Raw genomic sequence first — 21,544 nt, forward strand, 5'->3', positions numbered from 1 at the left:
ATATGGCGGCTAAGGGCTTGACGGTGTAGATGTAGTTGAAGAGCTCCATCGAGCATACGGCGTTGTGCTGAGCACAAATTTGGGGGAAGCACGCCAATATCCGATGGGCGTTCGGGCAGATCTGGGCGGGCAAAACCCGGTAATAGCCTAAAAAGACGGTTTGTAGGCCGGAAAATGGAAAGTTGATCGGGGCTAATAGAGAGTCGAAATGCATCCCGATCCATTTCCCTTGGTGCCGTTCCTTGATTCCCCCAAGGCTCCTGCGGGTATCAAACTTTACCCGCTCGTTCAGTAGGGCCGAAATCTTCGCCGCTTCGTGGGCCGTTAACAGGCCCTCTTTATGATCAACACTCTCACTGTTGAGGAAGACGAATTCGAGCTCTGCTGGTGCCGCTTAGGTCGGCTCTTCGTTAGCCGAATCATGCGAAGCGTCTTGGACGCGAAGAGAGGTGTGAGTCTCATGTTCAGCCCCGATTGTGCGAGTGGGCGTTTCCCGATCTAGATGAGTTGGGGATCCGCGGCCACTGGTAGAAGTACTACCGCGATCGTCACTACTGTCGCTCGAGCCACTTGATGAAGTTGAGTCTTCCGAGCTCGAAGAGTTTTCTCCTGATTCGGGAAGCGCGTTCGGTCGCCGACCGATGTTATTAACCTCGGGCGAGGATTCTTCCACCATCGTCTCTTCGCTACCGTCATCAACCGTGTTGTCGTAGTCCGCTCCCGAGACGTTTTGGCTTTTTGAATTTGACATATCCCCTTCATAAAGGAGACGGTCGGTTCAGCGGAGGTGGTCGGGTTATAGACGATCGAGTTATGGGGTCAGTAGGGACGGGTGTTACGCGGGAAGTAAGGAAAATAAAGTAAAGGGATCGAAAGGAAACTTACCGATGAGTGAAGTTTGTTGAGCAGTTGAGCAGGTGCAAAACCCGATCGATCTACAGTGCTGATGGCTCGGGATGCTCCGGTCAATTTCCACAGTGTGGTAAAAGTTGAAATGAACCTGAAAAGGGGCTATTTATAGGAAAACTTTAGGCGGGAATGTTACCCACTTCTGTGAGGTGACCGTTCCAGATCTCAAGGAGCCTACAGACTGACATGTGGCATGGGCAAGGGCAGCTGGATGGTCGGGTCTGGAGGCCCGAGTGACGTAATCCTCTCATCCCACGCTGTTTTCTCCCGAGCGGTTTAAAACGCCCCGGCTGGAGGGGCTCTTGGTAGGATATATCCCGACCGACCATAAGATGTTCTCCGGATGGGTTAGTACAAGATTCATTGACCCGAGCGCTACAACAGAATGCTGGTTGGTACCGGTCATCCAACTACGTTTGTATTGTTTCCCTGCTTGAAGACGGTCGGACCCTACCGGTGTTCTGCTCGATCACTGTACCTTTGTTCTACGGGAAGGCAGTATCTTTAGAGAGAGACGCGTAGCGGCGCTAGGCGTTGACAGAGAGTGCTCACCAGGTTGGGGCACGTGGAGGTTACGTGGAGTACATGCCGGTAGGCCGGAGGGTTGTTCCCGGCTAAAGGCTATAAATATCCGCGGCGGCTACAGTGAGGGGGACTTTTGGAACGATCAATAGACTACTTACAGAGTTGCCCGACCGCAGTCAGTCAGCCCTCGGAATAGTCGTTTAGATTGTATTAGGTTCCCTTTTTATATATGAAATAACTTCTTTTGTTCATATTATCATTTACGTACAGTACGTGGACCGTATATACGTGGACATTAGTACTATCACTATCCATCAATTGAAACTTTATCAATGGATGAGATGGGATCTCATGATCTCACCTAATTGGGGTGGTCTCACTGGATTAAAATATATATATATATATATATATATATATATATATATATATATATATATATAGAGAGAGAGAGAGAGAGAGAGAGTCGCATTCAGGTGCGAATAAGTGCCCAGGAGAGAAATGCGAACCAATCAGCGCGCGTCAAGTGCACCTACTTTTGCCTGCAAGTGCATGTAGTTTTTGTCTGCATTCATTGATCAGGTGCCTACTTTCACCTACAAGTGCACCTACTTTCGTCTGCAAGTGCATGTGATTTTGTCTTGTTAACATTCATTGATATGAGTTCAGCGGGTAGTGATACCCCTGAAAACCACCCACAAACATTCATGCACCTAGGTGCAACTACTTATAACTATAGGTGCAACTATTTATAACTATAGGTACACTTAGTATTGATGCCCAGTATAAATTTTTACTTGCACCTATAATACATTTTACTTGCACTTCGATGTTCAATTACTTATGAAAATGCCACCGCGTTTTTTTTTAAATCAGTGTTTCTCATCCATTAGATCTGGACACGTGGACAAATATCTGGCATTCCTATTTCGCACATGGGCGCTTTATTCGCACCAGAGTGCATTTCTATATATATATATATATATATATATATATATATATATATATATATATATATATATATATATATATATATATATATAGTAGATTTGATATCTTTTATTTATGGGAATATGTGTGAAAAAAGACATGCATATATACCAATTAACGGATGAGATCTTTGCAATCTAATCTAGCGGTTGTAAACAATTTTGATAAAGCTTATTCATAAATTTTATATCTTTTATTTGAATATGTGTGAAAAAAAGATATGCATGCCAATTAACGGATGAGAAGCACCGGCTCTTGAAGTTGATATAACTAGAGATGAGAATATTATATTTCAATAATTTCTGGCTTGGCATAGACAAATTAAAGATAAAGAGGCTCATTATGTACTCCGTAATGCATTGATTGAGCATTTGTGAGAACGATATAGTAATTCCCAATGCTATCCCTGACCATGTTCAGCCAGAGCATGTTAAAGAAAAAATTTATTATATATTTATGTTTTATATATTAGATTATTATTAGTGTTGGGGTAACTTATGTATAAAGAAATAAAGACGGTCTAAAATTCTACAAATCTTACATTCCTAATTCCTAAGGACATGATTTACGTATAGAGTTATAGTCCTATAACTTTAGGAATTAAGGCAGGCTTATTTGACTATTCTAAAAATATTATATATAAAGAGTCAAAAGTTACTCTTATTCCTATATTATAAGTCATACCCGCAAGATGTGTATTCACAACGGAGAAATTCGGTCTTAGTAATCATCAATTTTAAGTGCGTCATTTGTGCATTTGACATCCTCATTTTTTTTTTATTCTTCACGATAAAAGGATACAAGTATGTAAGTTAAATATTTTAATTCTTTAATTTTATTCAAAATTTTAAAATTATTAATTCAATAACTAACCCTAGCTAGGATTATTTCCTAGTTTTGACTATTTCCATTACTGTTGTTTACGCATAAAGAAGTTTTTTAAAGTTGAAGTAGTTGAAATCTTACTTATGATCAAGTATATTGTAATAAAGACTTAATGGATTGGTGAATGATTTTACATCTAAATATGCCTGAAGAAGAAGAAGAATGTCACTTTTCAAGTGCAAAGTTGAATGATAAATTTTTTTATAGACTATTATATATTTTAGTACAATATAATATAATATAACTTAATTTGATTATAGTATATTTTTGTTACTTAAATTAATATCAATTAGTCATGCTCTTCCTTCTATTTTTTGTTTAGACTTTCCTAATATAATTTTTATGTAATCAATTTCAACACTAATATACAAATTTTATAATTTTAAATAAATGTACACTTTCAAATATTAGAATTGTTTATAATTTCATCATTAATTTTATTATTTAAATATATATTAAAAAAATGATCTGTGCATTGCAAGAGTAATTTACTAGTTTACAATTATACAAAAAGGGGCTATGTTAAATTTTCGCCAGGACCCCAATCTTCTTTGGAACGGCCCTGATAATTCCGATAATTAAATGTAATAGATGTTTTATGCTATATTATTATTGTGGAATAAACTAAATTTTTAAAAATATTGTTAAATTCAAATTTTTTTTTTAAAATAATGTTATTAATGTTGGATATTGGTAGATGCAATATATATATATATATATATATATATATATATATATATATATATATATATATATATATACGAAAATGGAATTTAATTTGCAGAAAATTAATTGAAATTCGAGTCGTGTGTACACACACTCTCCTTAAAACCGATTCGCCACCTCCCGAGGGTGCTAGCGAATCGTTGTGGCGTCAGTCTCTCAGGATAAAACGGACTATGACTTTGGCGTTCGAGCACTCCAACCCACAGCCCGGCGAACTAGAACACAAGCTGAGCACTTCGATATTTTACGAAAGATGTTGGCAGAACAACTTTTTCTTTGAAACAAAGAATGAGAGTAGACAAGAAAAAGAGATAGATTTGAGAGTTTCCAAAATGACGTTCAAAACATTATTCCAACATCCAAGTATTTGTACGGAAGAGTGAATTAATTAGCATGTTAAATGGCTTCAACATAAATCCAATTTAATAATGGGATTATAACGTTTGAAATGGTCATACTTATTATCGAAATAATATCAATCGACACGACATTAATATACGATTAATTCATACTGACCATAACAATCTGTTTCAAAATATCTGAATAACCGAGAAGTCCGTACATACAAAAGGTTAACGATTCAGAGCTGACCGAAGCACCCAAAATAAAAGCACGAATCAATGCTTAAATAAGCACCAACTCGTGCTAATCAATTCGGTGCAACAAAGCACCATCAGTTCGTGCATGCACGAATCAATGCTTTAGCAATGAAGCACGAACCAATGCTTTAGCAATGAAGCACGAATCGTGCTATGCACATGAAGCACGAATTGTGCTACCCAAAGCACGAGCTATGCTAAATGTTAATCATCACCAACTTCAAAAATTAAAAGTGCTGATATTAGCAATTTAGCACATTGATTAATTGCTAATTACCCAATTAACCAAACCATCTTTCGTAATGTATTCAACATTTTGACTTCTCTCAAATAGGTTCACTTTGAGATTCAATTCACCTATTATTCATTTTGAGCGTACAATATATCAATTTTTTCGTCTCACTACGAAGAACCCGAATTCACTTTGACCTGATCCAAATCGGCAATGGACCCCAAATATACTTGTACCACAAAATAGCCACTCAAAAATGTCATTTTAGCTAAAAATTTCAACAATCGCCCACATGAATGAAAAATGATTTTCAGGACAAGGAAAAAAATGACACGAACGTGCTCAATGGTCGATCCCTGCATAGCATAGGTAGGTGTTACCCTTTGAACCTTGCCTTGTGAAGATATGTTTACTCTACTAGCTGTATGGTAGAACTTGATGTCTTTGAACCAACTGTCGTTTGTGTAGACAATGACATCCCACACAGGAACCTTCAACCTTTGTCATAATCTCATGGGTGTGCCCGTTTGGGTCATGGGTCACCTTCCTAGTTCTGCGAGAGTTCCTAAAGAACTGAGCCCGTCAATTCTCCTTTGAAGCGACCCCTCTTCTCTCTCACATAGGTGATTCTTTACCGAGTATCCTGCATACTCACACATGTCAACCGACATTCGAATCATTAAAGCATCCACATGCTAACCTCGTGCGGGAGTCACTGTTAAAACGAGGAATGGTAGGGAGTCCGAGACCCCCATAGTGACATGTTTCGTTTCATAATTTAGTTGTCCCATTGAACCTAGGTGCCAGCTAGGTTGGGTGTCCACTATATAACTTTTATTCCGAGGGCTTCAAACCCATTCCTCGTGCCAACTTCTCAACAACCATTTGTTACCCTCATGTTAGCGACCACTACGTTGTCCTTTGACCTCACTAGTCAACAGGGACAACGCCAGTTGTGAGAAATTGTTTAATGGTATTATGTCTACGACTTATAAGTCTAGACTTACCATACACATATAACTTTGTACTCTTCTAATTGCGGCTTGACTATCATAATGCACACACATTAGAGGTACAAGTTTTCCCAAATAGGAATATACTCGAACAAATGGCGTAGCCATTCAGCCTTTTCATGACACATGTCTAAGGCTTTCAGCTTAGATTCCATCGTGAATCTAGCTATCACAGATTGTTTCAAGAATTTTCACACAAACAATTACACTGGCTTACGTGGACATGTAACCACTCATGGACTTAACGTTTGATATCCAATTAACGTGTTATACTCTTCAAGTACAACTGGATATCACACGTAGTGCAATCCAAAGTCACGAGTATACCTTAAGTATCTCATAACACTCACTATAGTCTTCCAGTGTGTATCACTGGGGTTACGCGTATAACTACAGAGTTTACCGCAAAGGCAACATAATGCCTAGTACAACTCATTAGATACAATTAAACTACCAATAATCTGAATGTATTCTCCCTGAGAAATACAATCTCCGTGATTTTGGATAGTTGTACGTTATTATCTAACGGTGTCCAAGCCACTTGATTATCATCCTTGCAAGGATTTTATCAACATAATGAGATTGGCTTACCACGAGACCATCATGTCTTCTCATGATTTTAATCCCGAGGATTAAATCCATCAAACCCATATACTTCATGTCAAATCTCAAATTTAACATGTTCCTAGTAGATTTGATCATTTCTACCCACGATAAGTTTATCGTGTATAAACAAATAGTGATATCACCGTCTATCATATCCATTACATAGACACATTTGTCACTTTCGTTTATACTAAACTCGTTGGTTATCATTGCATGATCAAACTTCATGTGCCAATGCTTAGGCAATTGTTTCAAACATACAATGATTTCACCAACTTACACACTTTCTTTCTATAGCGCGGAACCACAAAACCCTCAGGTCGTTCCATGTCTATTAAGAAAGCGATTTTCTGCATCCATTTGATGAACTTCCAAGTCTCACTAAGCAGTTATGCCAAGTATCATTCTAATGGATTTTATTCTCATCACGAGAGAATACACATCGAAGTAACCGTGGCACTCGCGTTGCATGTAATCTTCAATTACAAGCTCGGCCTTGTACTTCAATGAAACCATCCGGTTTTATCTTTCGACTCGTGATCTATTAAAATCCAAAGGTTTTACAACCCGGAGGAAGAACAACCAGTTCCAACTTTGATTCTCTAAGATAGAATATACTCCACTTTTGCAGCCCCTTTTCACATTGGTCCATCTATAGAAGTCACAGCTTCTACATACGTTCGAGGCTCATTTCTTACAAACATGTCAGAAAATCCGGTTCATTTTCTAGTAAACAAGTTAGAATATGTGTATCACATTCTAACATGTACGTCAAAAAATCTAGACCAAAGGATTTTTCAATCCTAACTAGCTTGCTACGTCTAGCTTTGAGCTTGGGTTCTTTTTCAGAGCCTCCAATTTCAGCTGCGTCGGATGTTCATTTCAACGTGCTAAGTCCCTCATTAGACCTTCACAGAAAAAGATCTTCAAAGAATGATGAATTTATAGTTAATGTGTTCTTATGTACATCCAGACCATAGGACTCGTGTACTAAGAACCAATAACCCTTTCGGCAAGACACCCTCACATTTCAGGTATTAGTAGGAAAGTTTCCTACCTATCCACAACTCGTAAGGAGTCTTATCGAGTTTCATGCGGGAAACCTTATTTAAAACGTATTGCTTGTCCAAAAATATTGCCTCACCCCACATACCTTGAGGTATGCCCGAACTTATCAACGTCTTGATATTCATGTTCGGCAACATCATTTGATAGAGGTGAATATTGTGTCGTACGCTCGAGTACGATACCAACGCTTACGCAGAAATCACCAATAGGTGTTTCATATTCACCACATCGATCGTTTCTAACCGCTTTAATTCCACGATTAAGTTGGTTTTCCACTTTATTCTTATAAAGAATAAATTTATCAACAACATCGTTTTTGCTCTCAAGCAAAATTCAGTTAGCACTACTGAGTGCTATCATTGGTACTCCGAGAAGTACATCCAAGATGTCACCCAAAAGGTACCCGGAAGGTTACGTACCTCCACTTCTCGATAACTCGCCTATGACCAGAAGATAAGTTTACTTCTCGATCACATGGCCTAGATGTGCTTCTAGCACTTCTCATACCCGAGATGTGCACTTCACTTCTCGGTGGTTTTGCCACATCACAAATATCATATTTGCGATTATCATTAAATTTGAAATATGGTTCATGCTAATTAATCTACGTATAGATTAAAAATTACCATGACATTGTCTACCGTGCCACAAACACGAATACCCAACCAGGCAAAACCAAATTAATAATATTTTTATTAATTTCAGTTATTACACCGAGCTTATAGCCCAATTAGTAATTAACTCATGCCTTCATTCCAAATTTAGACAAAACCTTGTCTTAAACCACAGTAGTGACAACTTTATAAATCATTACACCATTACTCGCAAGTTAGGTGGTTCGAGATTTATTTTGTTGTCCCAACACTTCCGTCATTTGTCACAAATTAATTTTATACTAGTATAATTTGGTATCTTTAATCAAGTTAATTTCACATAATTAACAAGATTATATCAACCAAATTTTCCAACTAGTTAAATCAAGCTTATATAATCGTATTAAGAATATTATTTAAAATATTCAATACACTTGAGCTTTGACGTTCACGATTATATAGCAAACCCAATTTTGACAAATTGACTATACTTGAAATTTAGAACTGAAGTCCTTTACGAGATTTCAACATGTAACACCTTTGTTACATACTAATATGACCGTTAAGCCATTTAAGCATTTTCTGTGAAATTTCTTCTTGAAGTCCTTTCTGTTCAAAGGCAACAAATGGATACAAAATTCCACTTGAAAGGCTTCACACACTATCATTCATTCGTCAACTTAACTCAAGACATACCGAGAATCACTAAGTTAACAATTCAGAGCTGACCGAAGCACCCGAAATAAAAACACAAATCAATACTTAACTAAGTACCAACTCGTGCTAATCAATTCGGTGCAACAAAGAACCATCAGATTGAAGCACGAACCAGTGCTTTAGTAATGAAGCACGAATCGTACTATGCACATGAACCACGAATTTTGCTACTCAAAACACGAGCTATGCTAAATGTTAATCATCACCAGCTTCAAAAATTAAAAGTGCTGATATTAGCAATTTAGCGAATTAATTGCTAATTACCCAATTAACCAAGCCACCTTTCATAATGTATTCAACATTTTGACTTCTCCCAAATAGGTTCACTTTGAGAATCAATTTCTCATTCACTTATTATCCATTTTTAGCGTACAATATATCAATTTCTTTGTCTCACTACGAAGAATCCGAATTCACTTTGACCCGGCCCAAATCAGTAGTGGACCTACATATATTTGTACCACAAAATAGCCCGTCAAAAATGTCATTTTAGCTAAAAAATTTCAACAATAAAAAAATTAATGTTAATAAAAATTGTTATTTAAATAACAAGTTATATTTTATATTAAACTAATTAAATTCAAACTAAATGTTATTAAACTAATTAAATTTAAACTAATAATTGAGAAATCAAATTATTTTAATGTAGAATTTGGTGTTTTGGTGTAATGTGAGTTGGAGATGCTCTTTAAAAAAATTAATTACATTTTGTTAAGAGTTTATGAATTTAATTGAAACTTTTTGAAAGAATGCATGGCGTATTTGAATTTTATCCTAATAATAATAATTATTATAATAATATAATAAAGTAAAAATTCGTGTGAGACCCGTAAGACGGGTTGAATCAAGATAAAAATATAATACTTACACTGAAAAATATAATATTTATTAGTTTTATGCTTTTTGGACAGTCAACGGTTGGTCAACACAATTGTTAAAATAACGAGTGTATGAGTAAAATTTAGAGAGAATTAATATTTTGTATTACTAAGAATTGCTTGTAGATGTTAAAAATTGCTTCATCCTTTTTCCCATGTATGACGGTCTATTGGGCCTAGAGCGCTATAAAGAATAAGAATCCCAAACTGTCTCATATTGGGAGTCAATCGTTATATTGTGGACCTTGGTCCAATACGACATCGCTTTGAACTTTAATTTTAATGGCACTCGTTTGTTGTTCAGTTCGCGTTACATAAGTTTTTTTTTACTGTAAAGCATGTTTATGTATATCATGTTATGCGCTTCTGTACATCATGTTATACAATTCTGTATATTAAGCGTAATGATTATATATGTATCTAAAATTGATAAGTAGTTGTATAACACAAAATATATTATGTCTTATTTTACAAATTTATGTCTTCTATTATGAAATATGTGCCTATATGACATAAATTATTTACATAAATCAGATATGAGAATAAGTAAAATAGAAAACATGTGTATGTATCTCGTAGTAAAATAGAAAACATGTGTATGTATAACATGTTATGCGTTTTTGTACATCATGTTATGCAATTCTGTACATTACGCGTAAAGATTCTGTACCTGAAATTGATTAGTAGTTGTATAACACAAAACATATTGTGTGTCTTATATTACAAATTTATGTCTTGTATTATCACATTATGTGCCTATTGGACAATAAGATTTGAGTATACGTAAAATAGAAAACATGTGTATGTATCTCATGTTATGCGTTTATGTACATCATGTTATGCAATTTTGTATATTAAGCGTAAGGATTTTGTACCTAACATAAATTAAAATTTGTGTTAAAACATGATAAATGAAAAGTTACGGAGTCTGTTAAAGCTTAAACATCAAACGACGTCGTTTTAATCCAGGGTCCACAATGCTATTTGGGCCTTGGTCCACGATATAAATTGCATAAAGTCCTTGTTACATTATGAATATTAAGCACTAATCCTTATTACATTATAAATACTGAACACAATCCTTATTAAACTCTTAAGTTGCTCCGTATCGAGTATCCTTATGTAACACCCCCATTTTTTCTTACTTTTGAGCCTATATTCTAACAGTCAATTAAGGGTAAAGAAAGGGAAATAGAGATAGAGTTAAGATAGATTAAATCCAAATCATCCACATGAGGATGCTACCGCCACAACTACCCACCCTTGAGTAGTTGCACAGGCTAACATCAAACACCAAACTAGAGTCATAAGCTTTATACACAACAAAAGGGGTTTGCGAAACCCGGTGACTAAGCACCGACAATACAAGGTAGTCTAGCTACATCAATCCACTAACAATAGTCTCCAAAATAAAGGGCAAGGGTTACTAAGGCTAACTACCAAAATAGCAATCTAGAGCTACACACTACAACACCGATAAGTGCGCTTTCATCATGCATCAAGTCAACCTGAAAATGGTTATAAGAAAACATAGGAAAATAACCCGTTAGCATAAAAATGTTAATAAGTATAAGAACACTCAACCCTGTAACATAATATAGATATAGATTTGGAAAATCATTTGGCATTCACAAGTATACCACATAGGATCAAAGATAAGCACAACGGTCAATCAATGTATCACATGTATGGATAGTTCACATATCATATATATAACCATCTAAACTTACATACATATACATGTACATATATACCCGCGTTCCATGTACATGCTTATAACACTTTAACAGTACCTACGATGCGACATATATACAAAGATACCTTTGACTTTCATAACATATGGAAGAGGTAAGTGTAATGCAAATGTATACTTTCATACTAGTACTAGGATAGCAAGAATAGGTACTTTACTTCTCATGCAATCATTTGTAAGATATATGAAATGCTGAAAAAGAAGCTCGGTAAGTATAAATATCATATATTTAGATACTTTCACTCTTAAAACATAATAATATAGCTTTAGTACGGGAGGACCTCAATCAAACTCATCATATCTCATGGTTCTCATTTCTTTCTCATCTTTCTCATCTTTCTCATCATTCTCATCATATCAAACGGTGGGGAGGTAGGAACTTCACGATTCGTGAATGAATCTATCCGGGCACGACAAATATCGGTCGGCCTAATACTCATCTCGCCCACAAACTCATATCTCTTTTGAAATCAGATATCATATTTTCAGTGTCCACACCCCTAACTAGGATTCCAAGCCCAGTGGATAGTATCCAACCTAGTAGCCCGGGATTTTTCGACCAAGCTACTTCTATCATACTCGTCCGGAATTTTTCAACCGGACCTTTCTCTTTCTCATAACTTTCATAATACATCCGGAATGACATAGTCCTAACGGGGGCCTCCAAAACATAAGTTTTCCTCACTTCAAAAGATAGTAATAGTATAGGTCATGAAAACTGTGACAACCCAAAATATTTTTCCCAATTTCCCATTTTATAAAGTTTCAAAATAAAAGTATTGTATTCCCACGATGATTTATTTTCTAAAATGTTGACCCAAAAGTCTATCCTGATTTCCTTAAATCCTCCTAAGCCCAAATACATTTTATATTGGGTCTTGATCCAACTACCATTTATATTTAGCCCAAATGATTTTAATTGGCAAATTATATTGTGCACCGCGGTGCATAATCGATTATGCACCGCGCGTCAAACACTACAGTGTGTCTAAACTGACACTGTCAAAACGACGTCGTTTTATTTAATGAAAAGAAACATAATCTTCGCAAAAAATAACTCTGTTCTTCAGTTTCATTTTGTATACACTGCAATTTCAGTTCAACACAACTACAGTTTCATTTCGATATAACTAAAATTTCATTCAATATTTATACACTCAAATATGTGAAAATGTTATTTAATTTTATTTTATGTACACTATAATTTCATTAAAATACAACTACATGATCATTTGAATATAAGTACAGCTTCATTGTACAATATACACTCAAATATGTGAAATGTTATTCAGTTTCATTTTATATATACTGTAGTTTCATTTCACCACAACTACAGTATCATTTTGATATAACTGTAGTTTCATTTGATAATATAAAAATAATACGTGAGCCAGTGTTGGTTTAGACACTGTAGTGTCTGACGTGCGGTGCACAATATAACGACCCATTTGTTAATCCGATGGTCATTAAACATCGTAATCCTGTCCAGCCCACAGCTAAATCTTTGACTTATCAGGAAATTCCGAGAGTGTGTTATGAGTAAAATTCACTTTCTAACTTTAGTAAGAGGTAAACCAACTTAAGTTGCTTATAACTTACTCAAACCAATAAGGTTAATAGACAGTTCTCAATGGGAGTTAAACTTGAGACTTTAGACCAACTTTGTTGGGTTGCCTAGAGTGGGCAAATTATGATGTGGACCCTGGTCCACCTTGCAATGTGGATCCGTGTTCAAAACGGCGTCACTTTGAAGCCGTCTGAATAAAAAAGAATTGCGTCCTACCTTGCCGTTAACTTGTTGTTTCTCTTCATAATTCGTTCTTTTATATTCACAATTTTTGAACTCTAAATTCACAAGTTTAGAACTCTATATTCACAATTTTAGAACTGAATATTCACAATTTTAGATCTCAATATACAAAATTACATAACTCAATATTCACAATTTTTGAACTCTATATTCACAATTATATTAACAATATAACACAATTTTTGAACTCTATATTCACAAAAAAAAAAAAAAATTAAAATTAAAAAAAAAATCATTGAGTGAAGAAATGGTGTCACTAACGACACCGTTATTTCAGATGCACAAACTGTGTGGTTTTGGACCTGGGTCCAGGGCAATAATGGCATAACAATTGCCTAGAGTGCAACTAAACCTCTTGATGGAGATAATTGAAATGAGGCAAGTAGATAATTGAATTGAAATTAAGGAAAGTAGCCATCAGATTAGAGACCTCGACCTCCCCTCACCTCTTTCCTTTGAAGCGTCGTAATTATATTAAGAGACAAATTCAGGAAAGTAGCCATCAGATTAGACCCTATAATGGAAGACAGCTTTTCATTGGTGATAGATCTCATCTGCTTTTTGTTCTTTCATTTTTGAGTGAAGTCCAAAAGGTAATAAGATGCGCTGTGGAATATTGATAACCATCACTTCTCATGTATCCGTCTCTTCCCTTTGCTTAATTGCTGTGTTCAAATTAGTTAAAATTAGAAGTGATGATCGCAAATCGATTTAAGATTGAATCAACCTGGAATTTTATTATAAGATTGTTATAAATATTATTATTATGGACATTATTGTATATATGGTAGTAATTGTAATTGATAGGTTACTACCTTTTATATGTATTGTAATTACTTTATATTTGGTGATACCTTTGTATAAGGATTCTAACGATGAATGAGAATCTCAACCTTCCCTCTCGTCTCTTGGTCTATTATTCTTACAACACGTTATCAGCATTTTGCTCTAACCAAAAGAATCAATGATTTGTTCATTGATAGGAAGGTCATCCATCGACCACCCGATACCCAACCAAAGGACAATCGCCAGGACCGGAGCATCGGCGGTGGCGCTGAGGGATTTCCACCGGCCGATCACGCGATCATTGAAGGCGGTGCATCGACGCAAAACATCTTCGTCGGCTACAGCAATGGCGGGATCATTTCGCGGAGGAGATTTCCGTTTCAGTAGCACCTCCCGGATCCTCCGTGTCAGATCGACTTTCTGACCAAAATCTTCCAGAATGGCCGACTCCACCGGCGAAATGTCCATCTCTTCCAATTATGGAACCCAAAAGCTAAGTGTTCTTATGCCATTGATTATTTGGTGAAAATCAACATATGAATTTGCCTTTATCATCATCTTAATCTTGTTTGGTTTTAAGACTTTGATAATTAAACTTTTCAGATCTAAGATTTTGAGCATGCTTGAATAGTTGGACTATTATAATAACTTGTCCATCAAATTAGCTTTCCTGGGTTTATACTTGAATAGTTGGACTATTATACTTGCATAGCTTTAATCATGATTTGGATCCTATGCATGTTCATGGTTCAACAATGGTATTAATTTTTGAATGTGTATGATCCTAATTCTTTGACTGTGCAAAGTTCTTAATGATATTTTTTGAATGTGTAAGATGCGAATTCTTAATGATATTTTTTTCAAAATATTTGTTGAATGACGTTTGATGCTGCATTATTATATTGCACAATAAGCAATTCTCCACTTTGATTTGGTGGATATGATGCACGGAGTAGAGTAGAATAAGTGTGCTTGTATACTCAATGAATTTTGGTTTCTACTGAAAGATCTGTTGCTCCAAATGCCAATATGAATATGATAGTTGGTTATGCTCCATGGTCATTACCTGTTCATATATACATGAATTATCTCAAAGGTGTTAATGATAATGGTTCGAGTCTTGCATCAAAAGATGAAACTAGTTATGATTTTATTATCTGCCATTTTGTTTGCCAATTCGCCAAAGTTGGGGCTTCTTATGTTTCATGGTGATGAAAACCATCATTTATATTAAAGTTTTGAATATTCAAATTCTCTGTCGTCATGAAGTAGTATATGCAATGTATCATTTTGATGGTGCTAATCTATCAATAACTTGATATATCTTTTGAATAATATTGCATATAGCTTTGTCATAATGCGAATATAATTCAAATGCCATGAAAGTCGTATACTTTTCAACTGTGTTCATGCCACAGAATGACAAAACTTGTACGTTTTTTTTATGCTTGTGAGAGTATGATACTACTCTTCTACGCCATCTTTACCAGTTATTGAAGCTGATGCTCCTGGTTTTGCTTGTAATTTTGTATGGAAATGGCAATTGATATTTGATAGTTACATCTGAGCCATGCAAAACTGAAATCACCATTTAGTTATATATGAGCATGAAAATTTTGGTCAATGCATGCCTGAAAATTCAGATTGGTGTAGTTTGAAAACTAAATTCATGAAAAATCCTTGTTGAACTCCTTTTGGCATAAAATTTTTTCTGGAGAACCTAGACTTGTGGTATTTGATGTCTGTGAAAATTTTTTCTTAAAAATATGCTTTGGTTGTTCCAGAAAAATTCTGTAAAGTTCTGACAGTGTGCTGCAAGTTATTTTTCTGTCTGGCGCAATGTTGGAAAATATTTTGGGAAAAATACTTCTAAACCTTGGATTGGCATGAAAATTTTTATGTATGTTCTAGACTCGCTGAACTACATATCTGCAAAATTTTGTGTCAAAATGTGTTACCATTTTTTCTCAGAAAATTCTGCAATCCAGGTTAAAATTCTGAAAATTTCTGCTGTTTTCAGCTTGTATATCTTGCTATTTTGTGATATTTTCATGCTTGTATGAAACCATGAGATAAAATGAGAGCTTGCTTGGAAGTTGGAAAAATATTTTTTTGACTCCCCGAAATAGGAATGAATGGGCCCAGCAACGAACATGTGCTCGTTACCCTTCGGCGAATGGTACTTCTCTCATTTTATTTTCTAATTTATGAATTAATAGAATCTCTCTTTTCATGTCATGCATTGTGTGTACCACACATGATACTCTTTGTTTAAAGTGGTGTGCATGACTTAATCGAGTTTTTGGTGTCCATGACACAAGGGACAATTATATCACATATTGAATATGCTTATCATTAATTAATTTTTAGCCTATAATCTCTCGATTAGGCTCATATAAGAGAATTTGTTATTTCTCTTGTTGGCAATTAATTATTTGCTATAGGCCATAGCTATTGTGATTCATCACGCAACTTATAAATGAGATAATAACATGAATTCTCAATATGGTTATTAGATTGCACCTGTCGTTGCTAAATCTTAATTTGATATTGTGATATCAATTAGATGATATAAGTATAAATATTGTGATATATAGCATAAATATTGAATATAGCTTTGCCTCGAAGGCGAATTTATTGTGCCAATTATATGATAATAGCACTAGGACAAATTCCCCAAATATAAAATTGACTTGGTATTGATTTAAAAGTCAATTGTTATTTGTCCAAAGTTCAAGTTTATTGGCTGCGCTAATTTATTATAGCATTGTTTCACACGAGTCTTTGACATTGAAATAAATCTCAAATTTGAGTATTTAAACAAAAGGATAGTACCTAATTTTTAATATAGTTTTGCCTAGAAGGTAAACTTAAAACGTTAATTTATCTGTCACTTGTTATCTTGCATGCCATTTATGATAGTCACATTGTACTCCAGTAGTAGTTCTTTGAGTGACCAATGACTCATGAATGAAGTCTGCAACTTCTATTTTGAATGATATGCTACTATGCAAAAATGCTATGTGCTTAACCGCCAAAAGTGAGTCACATCATGTTGGTTTGCCTGAAGCAAACAAATTGTTAATATTTGATAATTTTTCAACATATATACTTCCTTTGGCGTTCGAATGTTTCACTCATTTTGTTCAATGTGTATGCTTGCCCTATATGATTTTATATGCCACTTGTGGTAAATTTTATATACATTTGAGAACTTATTGTGTTGCGATAATCTTTACATTTTAGAGATCCAATTTTTAATTATGGCATGACCAATTGGGTCATTGAGGGCAAACATAATGAGTTAGATATTACAATTTCTTATCCACATGAGTATTTTATAGAGCATGTGTGAAGGAGAAATTATTGAATTATCTGTTTTGGGGATATACTTTTGTTTGAAATCCAAATCTAACTCACTGCATATCACAAATCAATCCCTCAAGGATTGTTATACCTAGTACATGGTTTCAAAATAAACATTTCCCTATCTGCGTTATTACTTATAGTGCGCAGTCTATTTCAATATATCACCATCACATCGTACCTCTAAAAAGGCTACCAAAGAAGCCTTAGTCTCTTGATTAATTAATGCCAAGAGCACATGATAGGATACTAATATAAATATCCTTAGGTACGTTGACTGCATACTTAATTAACGAAGATCGTTTCTCGGCATTAGGGGGAGATAAGATTCAAATTTAATAGAATGCCAAGAAATTACATAAATGAAAATATCTTCATTATTTAAATCCATGTACTAGTTAAACTGAACTGAAAGTTCAGAAGATGATATATTTGCGATATTAGCAAACAATTTGCCTAAATACATCTATTGATCATACTAATCATAAAAGAGTGATTAGGTCCATATACCATCCCCAATTTGAACCAAATATATCCTATCGATACTCCTTGATGCCAGAAGTGTAGGAGATCTATCGGTGTAAGGTATAAGAATCATTATACTAGATCTAGTAAATAAACATTGTCACTCTTGATATACCTTGAATAAATTAGGTCTTGGAGACGCTCGTCCAGATGACGAAAAACCCTAGTCAATTTATAGGTGCACCAAACAATCATAATACTAGGGATGCGGGACAATCATATGTGATCTGAATAAGTTCTGGGAAATGTCTAGAATCTGGTTGACTTAAATATTGTCATAAATAATTATAAATATGGGAAAGATTTATGAAAGTATTATAGTTGTCGACAACACAATAGCCTGTACAAATTGCTCCATTATATGTTAATATGGATCCAGAGTTATGCACCGGAAGTGCCATGACTATTTAACGTATAAAGGAGCAATTAAGGCATAGCTCGACTCGCTAATTATTAATAATTCTCTTTATAACAATATACCGTTGAGAGTTAACCCCGAAGGTTACAAGTGGGTGTGCACGAAAGGGAAATATGAATAATGAGGTGATATGATATAAAGTGAGTTTGTAGCCTTATGGGTTCACGCAGATACCCTTGATTGATTTTAATCAAACATATTTTCCCACGATAAATGGCATTAAGTTCCGCTACATCATTGGCAGAATAATAAATTTTAGATATGCAACTAATATTAAATTCAAAAGTCCCCGAAGGATTTTAAGTTCTAAAAATGAGAAAAAGTGAATCTCACAATAAAATATTAAGGTCTTTATAGGACCTGAAATAGTTAATATTTATTTTGAGAAATCCCTGATGGATTTATAATTCCGGAAATGAGAATTTAAGTGTCATTATATTTACTCTTTAAAGGGTTGCGAATGGAGTTAATATCCTCATTGAAGGAATAATATGTACCATTGTGTGCTCGATAAAGGGTTGATAATGAACTTATTTATTATTTATTATCTAAGTCAATATTGATGGTGGAAAACATCAATGAAATATATAAAGGGCTTGATGATGTCAGCCCATATCTAAAGACGGAGATTTTGAAACAAAAGCTTGAGAAAGCTAAGTATTATCTCGACTTGAAGATCGAGTTTTTCTTTGAAGAAATTTTCATACACCAGTTAGCCAATATATGATTTTGATTGGATACTTAGACAAACCAATATACAATGGGCTACTTGGGTACTGGCTATTATTTTTGTATCCCCATAATGCTAAGTCCCAAAACTGGTTGTACTATATTTACCCCCATTGTCCCATAAAGGATCAATAAAGATTGTGTTGCACAAATGATAAAAGGATATATAATGAAATCCCTTTGACTAGATATTATGATATCAATATTATACCACGTGAACTCCAGAAGAGTCACGAGATTATTATAGAGTATATTTATTCAAATGACAGTTGTATATATTTATTTACAAAATCCCTCTATACAGTTTGGAAATTTGATGTATGGGAATTAAAGATTGTTATCTTGAGGGGAGTATCATTTTACATGAATCAATCCTGAAGATTAGGTCTTAGATGACTAAAGATCTTTTCCTTAGTTAAGTTTTTTCCCACGGGGGTTTTTCTTAAATCTAAGGTTTTTAATGAGGCAGCTAAATCTAAAAAGAATACACATACATCATGCACTCTTTTTGCTCACTGGGTTTTCTAGTGAGGTTTTTAACGAGACATGAGTATGATATAATAATGTAAATGGGGAAAAGTTGTAAAATAATTGCTTAAGTAGACAAACCCCAAAATCCTGAAGATTATGTCGATTGTGCCCTGAAGGTTATGGTTGTACTCTTTTTTCCTTAACTAAGTTTTTTCCCACAGGGTTTTCTTAAGTTAAGGTTTTTAATGAGGCAATCAGTACAAAATATGTTCTTACAAATATCATGTACTCTTTTCTTCAACTAGGTTTTTTCCACGTGGTTTTCCTAGTGAAGTTTTTAACGAGGCATGAATATATACATTTATACTCTTTTGTCCAGGATTTTCCTAACAAATTTTTACAAGGCAGGATCATGTCAAATAATGTCCAAGGGGGAGTGTTATAAATATTATTATTATGGACATTATTGTATATATGGTAGTAATTGTAATTGATAGGTTACTACCTTTTATATGTATTGTAATTACTTTATATTTGGTGATACCTTTGTATAAGGATTCTAACGATGAATGAGAATCTCAACCTTCCCTCTCGTTTCTTGGTCTATTATTCTTACAACAAAGATAATGTTATTGAGATTTTAAGTCTAAATGGTTAATGACAATTCTTGCATCATATCATGCATATCATGACAGATTGCCATTCATATACATGCATGTATATATACCTCGTACCTGTGTCTAAAACAAATCAAGAATTGAAGTTTGATAATGTTGATGATTACGTCAATCGTTATACCCTACACCACGGCGCGCGTAGCACTGTGCGCCGCCTGCCTCCCAAAACGACGTCGTTTTGGGAGGCGCGGTAGGAAGTTGCTGTGATTATGTATGTTTGTTCACACAATTATGTATATTTGTTCATACAGTTATATACATTTTTTATACAATTATATACATTCTTTTTATACAATTATGTACATCCGAATCAGAAAATTTGTGTATATTATGTTAAGAGTTGATGTGTATTATGTTAAAAGTTTATGTTTATTATGTATTATGTTAGATTATGTGTATTATCTTTTGAAAAGAGTATGTATATTTTGTTATATAATTATGTACATTCATGTATACAATTATGTGTATTCTAGTATAACATTATGTACATTTTTGAACAGGGGTTTTTTTAAAGAAAAATTAACTGTCATACACTGGGGCGGAAAATTTCAAAAAAAAAAATAAAATAAAATAAAACGATGTCATTTTGTATCTGGACGCATAGTGCAACGCGCACCGTGGTGTAGGATATAAATTGCCATGATTACGTAGCCAAAACCAAAATAAAAGAAAAGCGGCGCTTTTGTGAAATAAATGGTTTTTGTTGGGATTTATTGGGCCAAGCCCATTGTGGACTACGCCCATTACTCAGTCTAGGAGGACTGAAGTAGTAATCCACTAGTAAGAACAATGGCAAATTATTGCATGATCAATCATGCACCTTGCGTCAGACACTATAGTGCAATCGTTATATCCTACACCACGGCGCACATAGCACTGTGCGCCGCGCGCCTCCCAAAATGACGTCGTTTTGGAGTAGTGTTGGGAGGCGCGGTAGGAAGTTGCTGAGATTATGTGTATTTGTTCACAACGTTATGTGTATTTGTTCACAACGTTATGTGTATTGGTTCATACAGTTATGTGTATTTTTTATACAATTATGTACATTCTTTTTATACAATTATGTACATCCGAATCAGAAAATTTGTGTGTATTATGTTAAGAGTTGATGTGTATTATGTTAAAAGTTTCTGTTTATTATGTATTATGTTAGATTATGTGTATTATCTTTTAAAAAGAGTATGTATATTTTGTTATATAATTATGTACATTCATGTATAACATTATGTGTATTCTAGTATAACATTATGTACATTCTTGAACAGCGGCTT

This window comes from Ipomoea nil, unplaced genomic scaffold (genome assembly GCF_001879475.1).
Source record: "Ipomoea nil cultivar Tokyo-kokei standard unplaced genomic scaffold, Asagao_1.1 scaffold2149, whole genome shotgun sequence".
In the NCBI taxonomy this organism is placed as follows: domain Eukaryota; kingdom Viridiplantae; phylum Streptophyta; class Magnoliopsida; order Solanales; family Convolvulaceae; genus Ipomoea; species Ipomoea nil.